The sequence below is a fragment of the Myotis brandtii genome, unplaced genomic scaffold, assembly GCF_000412655.1.
Source record: "Myotis brandtii unplaced genomic scaffold, ASM41265v1 scaffold39, whole genome shotgun sequence".
NCBI lineage: Eukaryota > Metazoa > Chordata > Mammalia > Chiroptera > Vespertilionidae > Myotis > Myotis brandtii.
In genome coordinates, this window is record NW_005364953.1 from 5,260,361 (window position 1) to 5,276,558 (window position 16,198).

Below are 16,198 nucleotides of genomic sequence, written 5' to 3' on the forward strand. Positions count from 1 at the left end.
GGCAGGCGGGGAACCTTGGCTTCCTCCATCACTGGAGCAAGCAAGCCTCCTGTTCGCTTCAGCTGCCTGGCTGCCGGCCGCCATCTTGGTTGGCAGTTAATTTGCATATCGCCCTGATTAGCCAATGGGAAGCGTGTCGGAGGTATGGTTAATTACCATGTTTGTCTATTATTAGATAGGACTAGAGGCCTGGTGCATGAAATTAGTGCAATGAGGGGGGTCCCTCAGCCCAGCCTGCACCCTCTTACAGTCCGGGACCCCTCGCAACTTACCACCTGCCTGCTCCCTGCTTCTTACCACTCAGCTCACTGCTCCTTAGTGCTGCCATGAAGGCAGGAGAGGCTCCCACCACTGCCACTGCGCTCACCAGCCGTGAGCCCTATCTTTCTGTGTAGTTGTCTGTGGGCCAATTGCTCTCCTCCTCACTTAGGGCGAGCAGCATGTGAGGGCAGAGTGCACTGTCATGGAACGCAGAGGGCTGCCCAGAGCTGAGGGGAGTGGCTAGGCCCATGGGGTAAGAGGTGGACACAGAGAACACTATCTCACCCAATTGTGGGGCGCACTGGCTGGCCTTCATCTGCCTGACCCCACCCAGGGAGGGACTGAGCAGGGTGTCCGCCTATCCATTCTCCATCCTTCCATCTGTGACACCTGTCACTCTTCCCAGACCTCCCCAAAAGTGAGTTCAGCTCAATCCCTGAATGTAAAAGGTCACGGGGCGAAGAGGCTCTACTCCAGTGTTCCCTGATTCCCAGCAAAAGGACCTGGTCGACAGAACCTGGTCTCAGGACGGTGGCCATAGCTGCAGAACATAGATCTGTTGCAAGAAAAGTTGGGGATGCAAACTTTCGCATGAGCCTCTATTCCAAAAGGTGGCAGTTTATTCACATTGTGGCAAAGACACCTGCAAGAGTAACATAAATGGGTAAAGTCAGGGCCAAACCGGGCCATTTCCTCATCCAATCTCTCTGAGGCACGTGGACAGAAACCAAGTCTCAGGTCTTCACAGGACACTCTGGGTTTTTTTTTAAGCCTAAAGCACAGTAGTCTGTCTCCATTCTTGTTCTTTGGGATTTTTTCCATCAATGGATAAAAGAACATGTACATTGGGGCAATCCTCTCGAGATACAATATTCCAGTTGCACCCATGGGATGACAACAGCACCCCTTAGAGGGAGGGAGCCGACAGATGGGGAGCAGGGAATTCTGAAAACCAAAGCGATGACAGAGATGCTAAGCCTTTCCTTCACGTGTCTGACACCCCTCTTCAGGCGGCCTGCAGGCCGGGTGTCTGCTGGACCTTTACCACTTGATGTCCTGGCAGGCTGCCCTGGGCCCTGCTAGGCGGTGTGCAGGGCCACCTGGGCCCAGGGGGTGTTGCCCCCCCACCCCAGCCACTCCTGGTACAGCTCCTGCACATGGGCGCTGGTCTCCGGGGGCCACACCAGGATGGTAGCATAGATGCCTTCCATCTGCCACAGCAGTGCCCTGTCTGCACACCCATCGTCCACCTGGGCCTGGCCCCTGCCACTTAGGCATCCCTGGCGCAGGCCAGGAACTCCACGAAGTGGCAGGGGAACTTGCCCCTCTACAGCTTCAGGACCACTTCTGGGTGTTCCAAAAGCTGTAAGCAGCCTCAAAGCATAGCAGAACCACTCTGTCCTTTTCAAGGGTGACCTCCTGGAAGTCTTTGTTCCTCAGGTACGGTAGGTGAGCACTCCCACGTCCTCCTTAAACAGCTCCTTGGCCATGTGCCTGAAGAGGTGTCCCAGGTACCTGTCAGAGCTGGCACCCTATGGAGCCTCACCTCCTTCTCCTTCATGTCTCCAAACAGAGTGTCCACGGCAGTGTCATTTGAGGTGAGCTCACTTTGCTCCATTATCTGGACAATTTCCTCTAAGGTTAACATGCAGTCAGCACCCTGGGAACTATGTAAAGCTGTGGAAACATCTTCTCAAAAGGCCTCCAGTTTCTTGTCATAACACAGGGCCACAATGATGTGGAAACTCTTGTTTGAGGACAGGTTCTGCCGTCTGGTGAAGTAATCCTTTCACCAGAGAGCCCATGATCTGCTGGGGAAACTTGGCCATTCAGAGGTGGGGGTGATGGGGTGACCCAGCACATGCTCCACATATCGGTCCCAGCCGGGGCAGGCGGAGGTCAGCATGAGCAGCCGGGGCTCGTCCTCACGGTGGGTGCTGGCAGTGCCAATGCACAAATTCCTTCTGACTCTCCAGGATGCTGAAGTCCCCAGCTATCTTCATGTCAAAGACAGTGCGCCCTAAGGCTTTTGAGGAAGCCACAGAGCCTTCTGGATGCATCAGTGACACTGAGGCTGAATTTAGCAGCAAATTAAGGCAGAGACTGAGGACACACGGACACTGCCAGCACCTTGTGCTGCGAGGTATCACATTTCTTATTAAGGTTCAGAACACGGAAGAAGTCCTTGGTGTTCTGTTGGGAAACTTGGACTCCTTCCTCTGTGGTCACACAACTGTCACACGCCAGGCAGTCACTCAGAAATATCTTGGCATCAGCCAACTTATGGAATTCTCCCTTCTCTTCGTTCTCCTGAGCCAGACTCCAGATGTTGATTGCGGCATTCTCTTGGTCATTCATTTTTGTTTTTTTACTACATTCCTTCCGTGTGCAGTGATCACACTTCATCTGGAGCGGGGCGGGCAGGGACCAGCTCGAGTGACCTGGAGGAAGCACAGGGAGAGCAGTCAGTCACCGCTGATCGCTCCTGGCGCTGCTGGCGGTATCCTTTCTTCCTTGTGGAGTGTCTAGGGAGGGGAAGCAGCCGCAGTGGCCAAGGCCGAGTTCCAGGAGGCTGGCAGCACTGTTGGGATTTTGACAGAGGCGCTGGTCCATTGGTGCCTGGCCTGTCCTCTGGAGATTGAACCTACAGGACTACTAAGGAAGCCAGTCCCCAGTTCCACCCCACCTCCACCACTGATTGATTGGAGTCTGAGGGCCAGGAGGAGAGTCCAAGAGGCCAGCCTTTCAGCTGCTCCCCAGTCCCTAGGCCACTCACTCTGGTTCCCTGTTAACCATCCCCTGATCAGTGGGAGCCTGCGGGCCACGGGGAGGGACCAAGCGGTCTGCCTTCCACCTGCTCACTAGTCGCTGCTGCCATGGAGCCTGAGGGCCAGGGGATGGATCATCCATTAGGTCATTATGGACCCTGAGTTTTTATATATTAGGATTATGATATTTTCTCCTGCATTATAATATTATACCCTTGGAATTTTGAAAGAAAATAGAGATTTCAAAGATTTTTTTAAAAAGCTTATATTAAAAATAATAAACTGTTTTTACTCTACCCATCTGAGATCCAATTTATTTTTAAAGGTTTTCCATTTCTCTCCTAATGTATGACATAGTTTTGGGGGGTAATTGTATTCATTGGACATATTCCCTTCTCTGATTCAATCCCTTACATTATAAAAATAAGTATTTTTCAATAAAATATTACAGTTAATATGGTGAGCTTTGAAAAGAACAAAACCTGGGTATAGGCTTTACCCATAATAGTCCTCATACAATTTTATTTTATCTGCTCTTAGGTGTAGTAAAGATACAAAGAATCTATCAGAGAGAGAAAGACAACACAAAATAGTTTCGTTTTCTCATTTTCACAAACCAAAATCTCTAATAACAGATAGGACTTCTGGCTAGTTTGTGCCATATGCAGAAAAAAATTTACCTTGCCAATATGTTATTTGTGATGGCATTGCTTCCTTGGTACAGGACCCAAGATAACAGCTGTATCTCTTTTCTAGTAATATACCACTCACATAGCAAGAAGGCAATTCATGTACTTCTGAAATAGATTTTAAATTAGAAAAAATATGAATCTATCTGTATTGATGGTACATTTGTGTGTACATTATATTTGCCTGTGTACTCAAATGGGGCATCTGTCTTTAATCTGACAGTATATCTCATGAACATTCAAATTGAGCAAGATTCAGATCCTAGCTCATCAAGTTCTCTATGGCAAGCTCAGCAATCTTTCTGTTTTAGGCTGGGTGACATATTCATCCTCCTGGATCAAGCCATTACTAATGGATGAGAATGCTAACATCATTCATATTTGATATCTATCCAGAGATAAATCAGAAAAGAAGCTAGTGTGTACCACATTAGGGGTTGTTTGGTTCATTCTTTAGACAATTAAGAGGAGACAAGTGAATGTGAAGTATGACAACGATAATACTTATTTTCATCAGTAATGTTCTCACTTGAAACCCTTCCTTTGGTGTGTGAGTTTCATGCTAACTCATTTATATATCATATTTCTATTTAACTGAATGTTTGTAGTTTACTGTGTGATTATGTGTCATTGTTAATCCTTTGGGAACATCTTTTCCAAGGAACCAATCTCTAACTAGTCAAACACCTACCATTTGTAAAAGAGCCAAATAGGAAATTTCTATCTCATCCATCCAAAGAATAATACAGGAAGCCACTCTAGACTCGGGATTACTTTTAATGCTGGAATCAATGTATTGAAAGAAGAATATTGTGGGATTTATTAAGGATTTTTATTTTGCTTATTAAGTAGAAAAGTAATAGAAATTCCATGAAGATCATACCCATTGTGGCATTGAAAATACATTAATTTTCTCCTTTAAGCCAATTAAGTTGACATGTTAGCCCTAATATTTGCTAGTAGTGGGCAATTCATTTACCTATGTATATAACAAAGATAACATTAATGCATGCCTTTTAATTTAGGGCACTGAGGAAAACATGTTTGATCATTTGATAGGGCACATAAACTTTTTAAAGATAGTTAATGATGCATAAAATAAACAGCAACACATATGATCTAGCAGCAAGATATATTAGTCAAACTCTTTGAGGTTGAGAGGAAGAGACAAACTAGGTTACTTTTAGTTTTGGATATTTGTTTTATAACAAAATGAAAGAATGATTATTAAAGGCCACTCTATCAACCATCTAGTCTGGGATGTACAGCACAATTTATGAAAATTGGAAAATTTGCTGAGTGTTTCTTTTCCTGGCAGCCATAGCTGAAAAAACCTTCCTTTGCTTTGTAGCTCTAACACAATTGCCCAAATAGAGAATTTGACTGTGTTGATAGACTGCTATCTCATATTGAGTCACTTGTGGACAGTTTGCCTCTTTCATACTTAGCCCATATACTGTTGCTTTCAAATAAAGGGTTGATGCCTAGTACATTCCTAATTTTAGGGTAATAGAGATGGTTTCAATGAGGTCTAGTATCAAAACTAAGTTATTGCAGCCAGTGCATGAGAGAGAACACTAAAACTAGTGAAAAATCATTATTGAATCAGTGAAGTTGTACAAGAATAGTATTGAATATTGACTATAGTATTTTGATGACGATGAAAGTATTTTAATTTGTCTTTGGTCTTCACTTTATCTAAACAATTCTGACAGTGGATATTTAAGAAAAAAAGTTTTTCTTATACGGACAAGTTTGCTTATTTTAAACATTTAACTTCAAACTAGCTACTTGCTGAGCTTCTCTGAAGTACATATGTATTGTAAATCTCCAAAGCTAAAGGCATTCTTTTACCATGTTGTCATCATCACTTTTGTTTCTCTTTATGAAACTATTAGTTCTTAGAGTGTAAATTAACATGCATTTTCCCTTTGGGTATAGTTTGGGAAAATGTAGGAATTTAAAGGTATTATGTCAGTTTTAAAGTAATATTGAAACTACCCTTTCTAATATCTAATTGGAGTATTACACAACCCAATTATGTATTACCAAAGACACATAGTCATGGGAATATAAATAATATCACAATGGATTGCTTCACTCATTAATTTATTGTACATAATTTAGATTTTCTTTATTTTACAAAATAATATCTCTGGAATTTATTAGTCTATAGGTAGTTGAAATATAGTATTCCTAGATTATTTCTAAGCAGGATTTTGGAAAGTCTGAAGGAGGGAGGAGCCATGGGAATATTATATTAGGGTCTATGTTTATTGTTTGGCCTTTGCAGGGTAGGCATGATTTTTAGTTAAGAGTTGATTTTGATAACTTTCTTCAAAAGTGTCCTTGGTATTTTGCAAGTATTTTGAAGTTTTATAGGTATTACCTGGAGCCCATGCAGTACACAGTGGTTCCATACGCAAGAAGTCTTTTATAATTTTTGGCTTGTTTGGTTCATAATTTTTAGAAGAAGGGGTAAATCGAGGCTAAATGTACATAATGGATGGATGTGAAGATACAGTGAGGAGTGACAAGTCCCTTGAGAAGGTATTATAGGTAATGAGTTTTTTATATGGTCTTAGTTATGAAGAGTGAGTGCCAAGATTAAGATGGTGATTTTAAAAAAGCATGTTATTAATATCAGACATTTCCACGGAAGTCTGTTTCTCTTCACTATTTTTGGTTTGGTTTTGTCCTGCTCTCATGTGCTCTTCCTTTAAAGGCCAGATAATGTTAAATTTACATCTGTATGGAATAAACCACCAGAAATTCAAACAGTTAGAAATGTCATCCTATCAGTCTGGATTCTGCTTTGAAGAGCCTTTCAAAGAAAAGCTTGGACTTCCCCAGAGATTATATTTGATCCTCAACTCTTTCTTTTTCACACCAAAAAAAGAGGTTAAAAAGAGAGAAAAAACCCTCAACAAATGCTTTCTGCAAGAAACCAACACCCAAATAGAAGGGAGAGGATAAGTAAGGTCAGGAGAGAAAAGTCTCAGATAAGAGACTTTTTATGTACAAAATATTACACATCACTCTAGGAGGTGGAGGCGTATCAGATGAAAGCACTCTCATTTCATCAGAAGAGAAACAAGCAGCCCCAAAACCACCCATGGAGATCTTTCTAAACATGTGGCTATTGAGTGGAAACTTGCTATCATATGTGTTCAATCAGATATCCTTGGCAGGTGTTCTTTGCACCCAGTCCAATCCCGAACATTCTTTCCAATGATTGGGAATTGGATTATGTGGTAACAATTGGATTTATTATGTCTAATGCCAACAATTCCTGACATAAGACAAAGTGGTGTGTTACATTAACTTGTGTGCTTTACCCAATCAGCACAATCAATCATCCCAGAATCAACCTAGGAGATAGTTAGAAATGCAAAGATAGATATATTCTCTCTAATAGCAAATAGAAAGATTAGCTTGTTGAAAACAACAATGCATTACAAAAGAAAAGTTATTTTTGTGTGTGTAGTTTTCCACAACACTAGCTATTTAATAGCCTTGCCCTCCATTTGAGTGACTACCTGTACTCCCATGGTGTGCTCAGAATAAATATCAACACGTTAGTTGACTAGGCATGTCCACTGGGAAAGGAAGGATGGCATACTGCTCAGCAGGAGGAAAGTTAAAACAACTTTTGTGGTTTTAGGAGGAAAGATTAAAATATTAACTTTAACATTTGCACCACTGTACACTGGATTTTCTCACACATGTGTTCTTGTGGTTCTGAGAATCGCCACAGTAATTACATTTATGAATCAGCTAAAGTAAATATTAATAGTAGTAAAAACAATGACAATAGCAACAGCAGGAGTGACAGGTCATTTAAAACACATTTTGCACCAGCTATCTGGGATTCACATAAGCTCTGAGAGAGCAGGGAGTTTTGTCTGTGTACTACTCTACTCTCAGTGCCTAGAACTATGCCTGGCACCATATATGGGCTCCATAAAGAGTGATTGAGCCCTGGCCGCTTCGGCTCAGTGGTGGATAGAGTGTCAACCTATGGACTAAAAGGTCCCAGGTTTGATTCCGGTCAAGGGCAGGTACCTTGGTTGCAGGTTCCCCAGCCCTAGTCAGGGTGCATGCAGGAGGCAACCAATCAATGTGTCTCTCTCACATGGATATTTCTCTCTGTCTCTCTCTCTCCTTTCCACTCTCTCTAAAAATCAATGGAAAAATATGATAATAAATAATAATAATAATAATAAAAGCGTGGTTGAATAAATAACTAACTACTATGTTCTAATTATCTTTTTTTTTACCCAAAAGTGAACAAGACAAATAAAGTATCTGCCTTTGTGAGGTGTAGAGTCTAGCAGATTGTTTTCCCTTTGAATATATAAGAACTAGAGGCCTGGTGCGCAAAAATTTGTGCACTCAGGGGTGGGGGTCCCTCAGCCCGGCCTGTGCCCTCTCGCAGTCTGGGACCCCTCTGGGGATGACCACATGCTGGCTTAGGCCCACTCCCTGGGTGATTGGGCCTAAGCTGGTAATCAGACATCCCTCTGGAAGCCTCGGAGCCCTCGGGGGATGTCCACTTGCCAGCAGGGAGCAGGTCTAAGCTGCAGTCTGACATCCTTAGTGTTGCTGAGGAGGCGGGAGAGGCTCCCACTACCACCGCTGTACTGTCAGCCATCAGCCTGGCTTGTGGCTGAGCAGAGCTCCCCCTGTGGGAGCACACTGACCACCAGAGGGCAGCTCCTGCATTGAGCGTCTGCCCCCTGGTGGTCAGTGTGTGTCATAGTGACCAGTCATTCCCAGTCGTTCTGCTGTTAGGGTCAGTTTGCATATTACCCTTTTATTATATAGGATAGAGGCCTGGTGCATGGGTGGGGGCCGGCTGGTTTGCCCTGAAGGGTGTCCTGAATCAGGGTGGGGGTCCCACTGGGGTGCCTGGCCAGCCTGTGTGAGGTGCTGATGGCTGTTTTCAGGCTGGCCATACTCCCTTTAGGATGGGGGTCCCCACTAGGTTGCCTGGCCAGTCTGGGTGAGGGGCTGAGGACTGTTTTTAGGCTGGCTAAGCCCCCCGGCGACAGAAGCTCCCAGCCTCTCCTTTTTTTCTTTTTCTTTTTTTTTTTAATTCTGGGATTTATTTACCTTTTATAATTGAAACTTTGTTGCCTTCAGTGGAGCTCAGAGCCAGCTGCGGTGGGCAGGAAGCTTGGCTTCCTCCATCAATGGGGCAACCAAGCCTCCTGCTTGCTCCAGCTCCATGGCTACCGGCTGCCATCTTGGTTGGGTTAATTGGCATATAGTCGCTCTGATTGGCTGGTGGGCGTGGCTTAAGGCATAGAAAAGGTATGGTAAATTTGCATGCTTGTCTTTTATTAGATTAGATATGTATAACTGAGAAATATCATGTAAGGGTATGAGCTTTAAAATTTGTGCATTTAATCCTTTTAACATTTGTTCATTGTGTGTTTCTCCCCATTAAAATATAAATCCCATGTGGACTGGGACCTTGTCTGTCGTATTCACCACATTCCCTAATGCCTAGAACAGTATCCTGAATATGAAGCTAAATAAACAATTTTTGAATGAGCTCTAAACTTTTAATAATTCTACCTAAACTTGGTTTACATTTCCTGGGCATTTTTTTTTTAACTTCAGAAAAGCGAGAGCTTACATTGAACCTAGAGTGCTTTAGTCATAAATTATCTAGTAAATGTCACAAAAAAAGGGCTGAAAGATAAGAAGGGAAAGGCAATAGAGATTATTTCCTAAAAGCAACTGGAAATAACAAAATTATAGAAATGGAGAACACATTAGATATTTCCGGAGTTTAGAAGCACTGTGCAGTGGGAGAGTGAGTATAGCTATAATAAGGCAACTCAAGGATCCTTCTGAAATGGAATTGTTCTGTACATGTCTTGATTGTGTCAATGTCAGTATCCACATATGGTAACATTGTACTGCAGTTTTGTAGGATGTTACCATTGAGAGAAAGTGCTTTAACAGCACATGGCATCTCTCTATTATTTTTTTACAATTGCATGTGAGTCTACAGTTATCTTAAAATAAAATGTTGTTTAAAATGTCACTTTAAATGAGTCAGAAATAATGCACTTTCACTATTTAGATATTTTAAGTACAGACAGAAATTTTTCTCACCCAAAGAATGTTCACTTCTAACTTTATTTTCACAGGATTGATAAAGACATCTCAAAAGCCCAAGCCACCAATTACTGACGAAGACAAGGAGGTATGCTACATCAACGTATGTGTTTTACCCATCTCTACTGCCATGAAAAATATTTCTAAAATCCAAAATGTCATGTTTTCAGGTTATTCTCAAAGCTGCTGGCAGTTGTAGCTGTTTGTAACATTGATTCTCAGTCCGGAATGTATGCTGAACAACTCGAACATGACTCTGGGATTTGGCGTGTAGTTCTGTTCACTCTTTTCAATGATTTTGGATGTCATCCAAACAAACTCATAAATGTATTCAGAGCACACTCCTTTTCCTTCCCAGCCTTCTCTCAACATATAAGTCACTTTCATGGGTTTGTAGTTGAATACTTCCCACCTCTCCTCATTTTAAACAAGAATGCAGGAGTCAAAAAATTGTATGTTTTTCTGGATCAATTCTTATATGAAAATTCTGTGAGAAAGAAAGACCTATTTTTATTTAATATATTTTCTATTGATTTCAGAGAGGACGGGGGAGAGGGAGAGAGAGAGAGAGAGAGAGAAACATCAATGATGGGAGAGAATCATTCATTGGCTGCCTCCTGCATGCCCCACACTGGGGATCAAGCCCACAACCCAGGCATGTGCCCTAACTGGGAATCGAACCATGACCTCCTGGTTCATAGGTAAATGCTCAACCACTGAGCCACACTGGCCAGGTGAAAGACCCATTTTTAAATAGCAGCCTAGTACATGTGTCTCTCAGCTTTTCATTCTCCAACTCCTCAGCAGCAACTTTTTATATTTGTTGGTATCATAGGTAAATGGTACTTACATAAATATAAATAATTTTTTTTTTACCAATGTTGGGTTCAGATTGATCTGGCATTGAAATCTTAGAAAAAGGTTACAAACTAACTCTTTGAACTTCCGGTTTTACATGAGATTAACTCACCTATGTAACAATATGTGGTCACTGTAAATAGTATAAAAATGTTTGATTGTATAAAATTTTGAGACTGTCACTTTTGGCAAATACTTAAGTCTAATCTTACTTTATCATTTAAAAGCTTCTATTCATAGATTCCTTCTAATGCTTACATAAAGTATATATGTTAATGATTGGCAAGCTGCCTTGACCTCATTAAATTCTGAATTATTTTCTAGTTGATACTGAAATAGCATATTTCATAATTTTAGAAACTGTTATAGCACCTGACATGCAAATTATCCCCCTGGTAATTATGTGTTTTTTATTTTATATAGATGTATTACAATAATTATTTCTTTAAAACCTCGTTTTCTAAATATAAATCTAATATACTGATATATTCAATGTATAAATATGTAAAACAGGAAGAGAAAAAATGCAAGTCACAGAAAAAAAGGCAAACTCCCATTAAACAGAGACTTTTATTTATCTTTTTAAATGACTATTGTACATATATTTATGTACATATAATTTATGTATTCCACTTCCTTTTATTTACTTTTTTCCATTGTAATGATAGTTTCTATTACACAGAGAAACTTATTCATTTTTAATTAAGTCAATTGGATTTTTTTCTTTGCCTTTCTCTTCCTAACTGTGAGTTTTGGATAAGTCACATAACTTCTCTGATCTTTACTTTCATATCTGTAAAATTAAGATGATAATACCACATACCTCCCCAACTGATTGTGAAGACTAAATGAGATATTCCAAGATGGCTGCAGAGTAGCTGGAAGCTGTGTTCACTTGTTCCCTGTCTCAAAACAAAGAGGGAAAGCTCCCTCCCAAAGGTGCAGAGGTGGCTGAGAAGCCAGAGGGATACTGTGGCTGCTGAACTTTCTCCCCCTAGGAGTGTGGGGTTTCAACCCCATGCGGGTCTGATCCCCAACTCAGAACAATAGAGACTGGAAGAGGAGACATCAGGGTGTCTGGCAGTGGGAATCAATGGGGATTCTATCAACCTGGAAGACTGGGACTGCACCTCCCAGGGAAAGAGCACTCCTAAAGGTATAGCACCAGCCTGGAGAATTCACTCTGGACTCCATCTGCGGGAGAGGCCACACTGCCATGCTCACATCCTGCAGAGGGGTCTGCTGGCTACACCCAGCAGTGACTTTTTCTTTGTTAAATGGCATTTAAATATATAAAATAAATATCAAAAATATAAGTATTTGTTTTACTATAAGTATCTGTTTTCCAGGGAAAGTTTTGGAAGAGACCCGGACAGTGACTAAACTGTGAGGCTTGGGAAAGAGGAACGGTCTCCCTGACCTCTTACCTTTTTCAGTAGCATGGATGGATCTGGAAACTATTACGCTAAGTGAAATAAGCCAGTCAGAGAAAGACAAGCACCAAATGATCTTACTTATATGTGGAATCTAATGAACAAAATAATCTGACAAACAAAATAGAACCAGAGGCATGAAAACATGAAACAGACTGACAGTTGTCAGTGGGGAGAGGGTGGGGGTTTGAATGAAAGTAGATGAAGAGATCAGCCAAAGAACATAAATGTATAACACATAGACACAGACAAGTGTGGTGATGGCCAGAGGGAGGCAGGGGCGGGAGCTGGGTGAAGAGGGCAAAGGGGGTGGGGGGTGGAACGGGGCACATCTGTAATAGTGTCTACAATAAAAATAAAGTTTAAAACTTTATAAATAAACAAAGAAAATCACATTAATAATAATAAAAAAAGATCTTCAGTGCTTAAAGTTTGAGAAGCATTGCTCTAGTACAGTGATGGCGAACCTTTTGAGCTCGGCGTGTCAGCATTTTGAAAAACCCTAACTTAACTCTGGTGCCGTGTCACATATAGAATTTTTTTGATATTTGCAACCATAGTAAAACAAAGATTTATATTTTTGATATTTATTTTATATATTTAAATGCCATTTAACAAAGAAAAATCAACCAAAAAAATGAGTTCGCGTGTCACCTCTGACACGCGTGTCATAGGTTCGCCATCACTGCTCTAAGTATGTGTCATTCTACCTGGGATCCCCTTCATGATTATTTGAAGTTTTCCTCTGAAGTCATCATTAACATTCACACATTTTAAGCCCAGAAAACTAGACTAAATGAAATAAGGCATGCAACAATGCAACATTCTTCTCATAATATCTGGCTTATAGTAAGCACTTAATGAATATTTACTGCTATTGCTGGTACTAATAATAATACCACTATGACCATCACCAGCACCACCACCACTAAGTACTTTTGTGTTCTGAAATTCTTGTCTTTAAAATTATTACAATAAGCTTTTCTCCTTGATATCAGGACTCTATATAAACACAATTGAACACGTACCAATATATGAAATTAACTACCATTCCTGACTGTATATTATATGTAAACAACAATTTCATGAACATATTTGGAAATAAAACTTATTTTAAACTATATTTTCTTTGAAAATATCTCACGACCCATGACATCAAGTGGTAGTCCCAAGTACTTTAATTTAGTGCTGAGTTATATTGGTTCTATAGATTTTTATTATCTGGCCTTGGAAACCCAGATCATTTTTTTAAATACAGGATAAATAATTCTACACTCCATCTATTAAAGTAAACATATCTCTTAGAACTAAATTAATTTATAATGTGGGGATTGCCTACAGTAATGAGCTTGATGTTTATTTACATGCTTGCATGCACATGCACATAATTCTATTCATCTATATCGATCAATCTATATCTACTTATCTATCTCTATAATCACACATACATCTTCACAGTAGGCCACTCAATAAAGAGTTACTGGCAGTATGATTACATCTGGAGTATTCAAGTAAAATCTTTAATTTGTTAAAAATCTATCTCACTGTCCCAAGCTGTTTTATGTTGTTAGATGACATTTTGGAACTAGGCCACAGCTGGCAGCAGTGATGGAAAAAAAAATGAAAAGAGAAAACGATTGGTAAAGCTGCTAATGAACTGATTTGACACAGTGCTTAGCACACAGAGCTCATTATAAACTTGTAGATGACAGGTATTTAGACAATTCTGTGTGACAGCATTAAGAAAGAAACTAAAGCAAAGTCTGTAGCTGGAACTGCAAAAGTCATAGACAGTGCTGGAAAGGTCATTTATAATTTGCAAAACTACACATTCCTGATGAATTGAGCATACATATGTAAGCTTAAGTAAGTTATAAGGTTAATAATAGAGCTAAATCTCTTACCAGAAGGAAATATATTTGACAAAATGGTTTGTAGCATGTTAAAAAGTCTGAGCATTTAAATAATCAAGAAGTTTCTAATTTAAATGTTATTTAATATTTATTATAGATACATAATGAGACAAATAATAATTATTTTAAATGGGGGAAGGAAATCTCTAAAGTATAGAAATGTCAAAATGCAAATACGATGAGGCTTCTAGACATCTAGTTTTAAGAAGGAATAAAGAAATCAATGCCTACTGCTATTAAAAACCATGAAAAACAATAAGCTTGTAAAATAATTGCAAATTTTAGTAAAATTAGAAGACTTCTATAATTCTGTGGGGGAAGAGTTGCCAAATACAGAGAAACTCAGAATATACCTAAAAGTACACATAGAAAGAAAGTCTATAGCTAAAAATTTCAAAATGGTAGAGATAAAATGGCCAATCTGTCATTTAGAGGCTGGAGTATGGCTATTTACACAGCACTTCCCTGCATTCCTTTAGGCATATAAAGAAACCAGGCTTATTGAAGTATTAAACAAGAAGTAGTCTATGGTCACTTAGTGAGAAGTAAAATTTTAAATAACTCAAAAAATTCAAATGATTGTCAATTTTGCCCTGGCCAGGGAGGTTCAGTTGGTTGAGCATCGACCTGTGCACCAAAAGGTCACTGGTTCAATTCCTGGTCAGGGTACATACCCAGGTTTCAGGTAACTGACCAATGTTTCTCTCTCACATTGATATCTCTCTTTCTCTCCCTCTCCCTCTCCCTCTCCTTTCATCTCTCTAAAATAATAAAAAATATATTTTAAAATAAATAAAAAGATTGACAATTTCAAGTGTGAAGATGTGCAAGAGCTCTCATATGCTGCAGGTGTGAGTATAATTTGGTACAGCTTTCTGGAAAATAATGTGCCAATATGTACTAAAGTTAAAGATACATTTGTCCTATGCCCCAGTATACATATTGCTAAGACCATATCTTTCACATATACTCACACATATGTAAAATATGAAATTATATTCATTACAGCAAAAATTATATTTTTATAGCAGCATAAGACTGAAAAAAATTCATCATTAGGGATTGGTCAAATAAATTATGGTACCACTGTGCAATGTAAACTATGTAGTTGTTAAAAAGAATTATATATATACTAGTGGCCCAGTGCACAAAATTCGTGAAAATTTAAAAGGGAATTGATTAGAGGAAATATTTTAATTTTAATATTGCCACTTGCCCTTTCTCTATAATAGAAGTGTCAGAGATGGAAGAAAATTAGTAAAATATATATGAAAATTTCCCTCCTGCCAGAGTCTGGGGCATGCCATGGGACCCAGAGTCAAGTCCTCGCCCATCTACGTGCACCTCAAAATCATGTGAGACCCAGACCCAGCTGGCCCTACCCCCATCAAGCCTGCAGGGCAGGGGATGCAACCTCAGGTCCCCCAGCCCGGTGCTGGGGAGGGGGGGGGACAAAGCCTCAGGTTCCCCGTCAAGCCCTGCTGGGCGGGGGTGCGGCCTCAGGTCCTCCAGCGCAGCCTCAGGTCCCTCAGCCCAGCTCCAAGGCAGGAGGGCATGGCCTCAGGTCTCCCAGCCCTGCCTCAGGTCCCCTGGCCCCGGCGCCAGGGCAGGGGGTGCAGCCTCAGGTCCCCTGGCCCCAGCACCAAGACAGGTGGCGTGGCCTCAGGTTCCCTGGCCCTGGTGCTGGGGCGGGGAGAGTGGCCTCAGGTCCCCCAGTCTGGCCTCAGGTCCCCGGGCCCGGTGCGAGGGCGTGACAACCATTTGCATATTAGCTCTTTATTATATAGGATATATATATGTATATATATATATATCCTATCTAATAAAAGAGAAACATGGTAATTAGCCGTACATCTGCTACCCTTCCCATTGGCTAATCAGGGAGATTTGCAAATTAACTGCCAGACAAGATGGCTGCCAGCAGCCATGCACTGAAGCGAACAGGGAGGCTTGCTTGCTCCAGTGACGGCGGACTCCAATGTTCCCCGCCTGACTTGCCGGCCTCTCAGCTGCAACTCTAAGCAACTATGTTGCAAATATAGAAGCTAAACAAAACCCCAGAAACCTGCGTTAGTCAGCCAGGCTTCAGCCAGCCGGACCGCAACATTGTATCAAATACAGAAGGAAAAACAAAGGCCAGAAAC

At 41.0% G+C, this 16,198-nt stretch overlaps 1 pseudogene; it reads right to left on the reverse strand.

Annotated features, from left to right (window-relative positions):
• Positions 1 to 1,180: 1,180 nt before the first annotated feature.
• On the reverse strand, positions 1,181 to 2,723 carry LOC106727214 (annotated as a pseudogene).
• Positions 2,724 to 16,198: the final 13,475 nt, after the last annotated feature.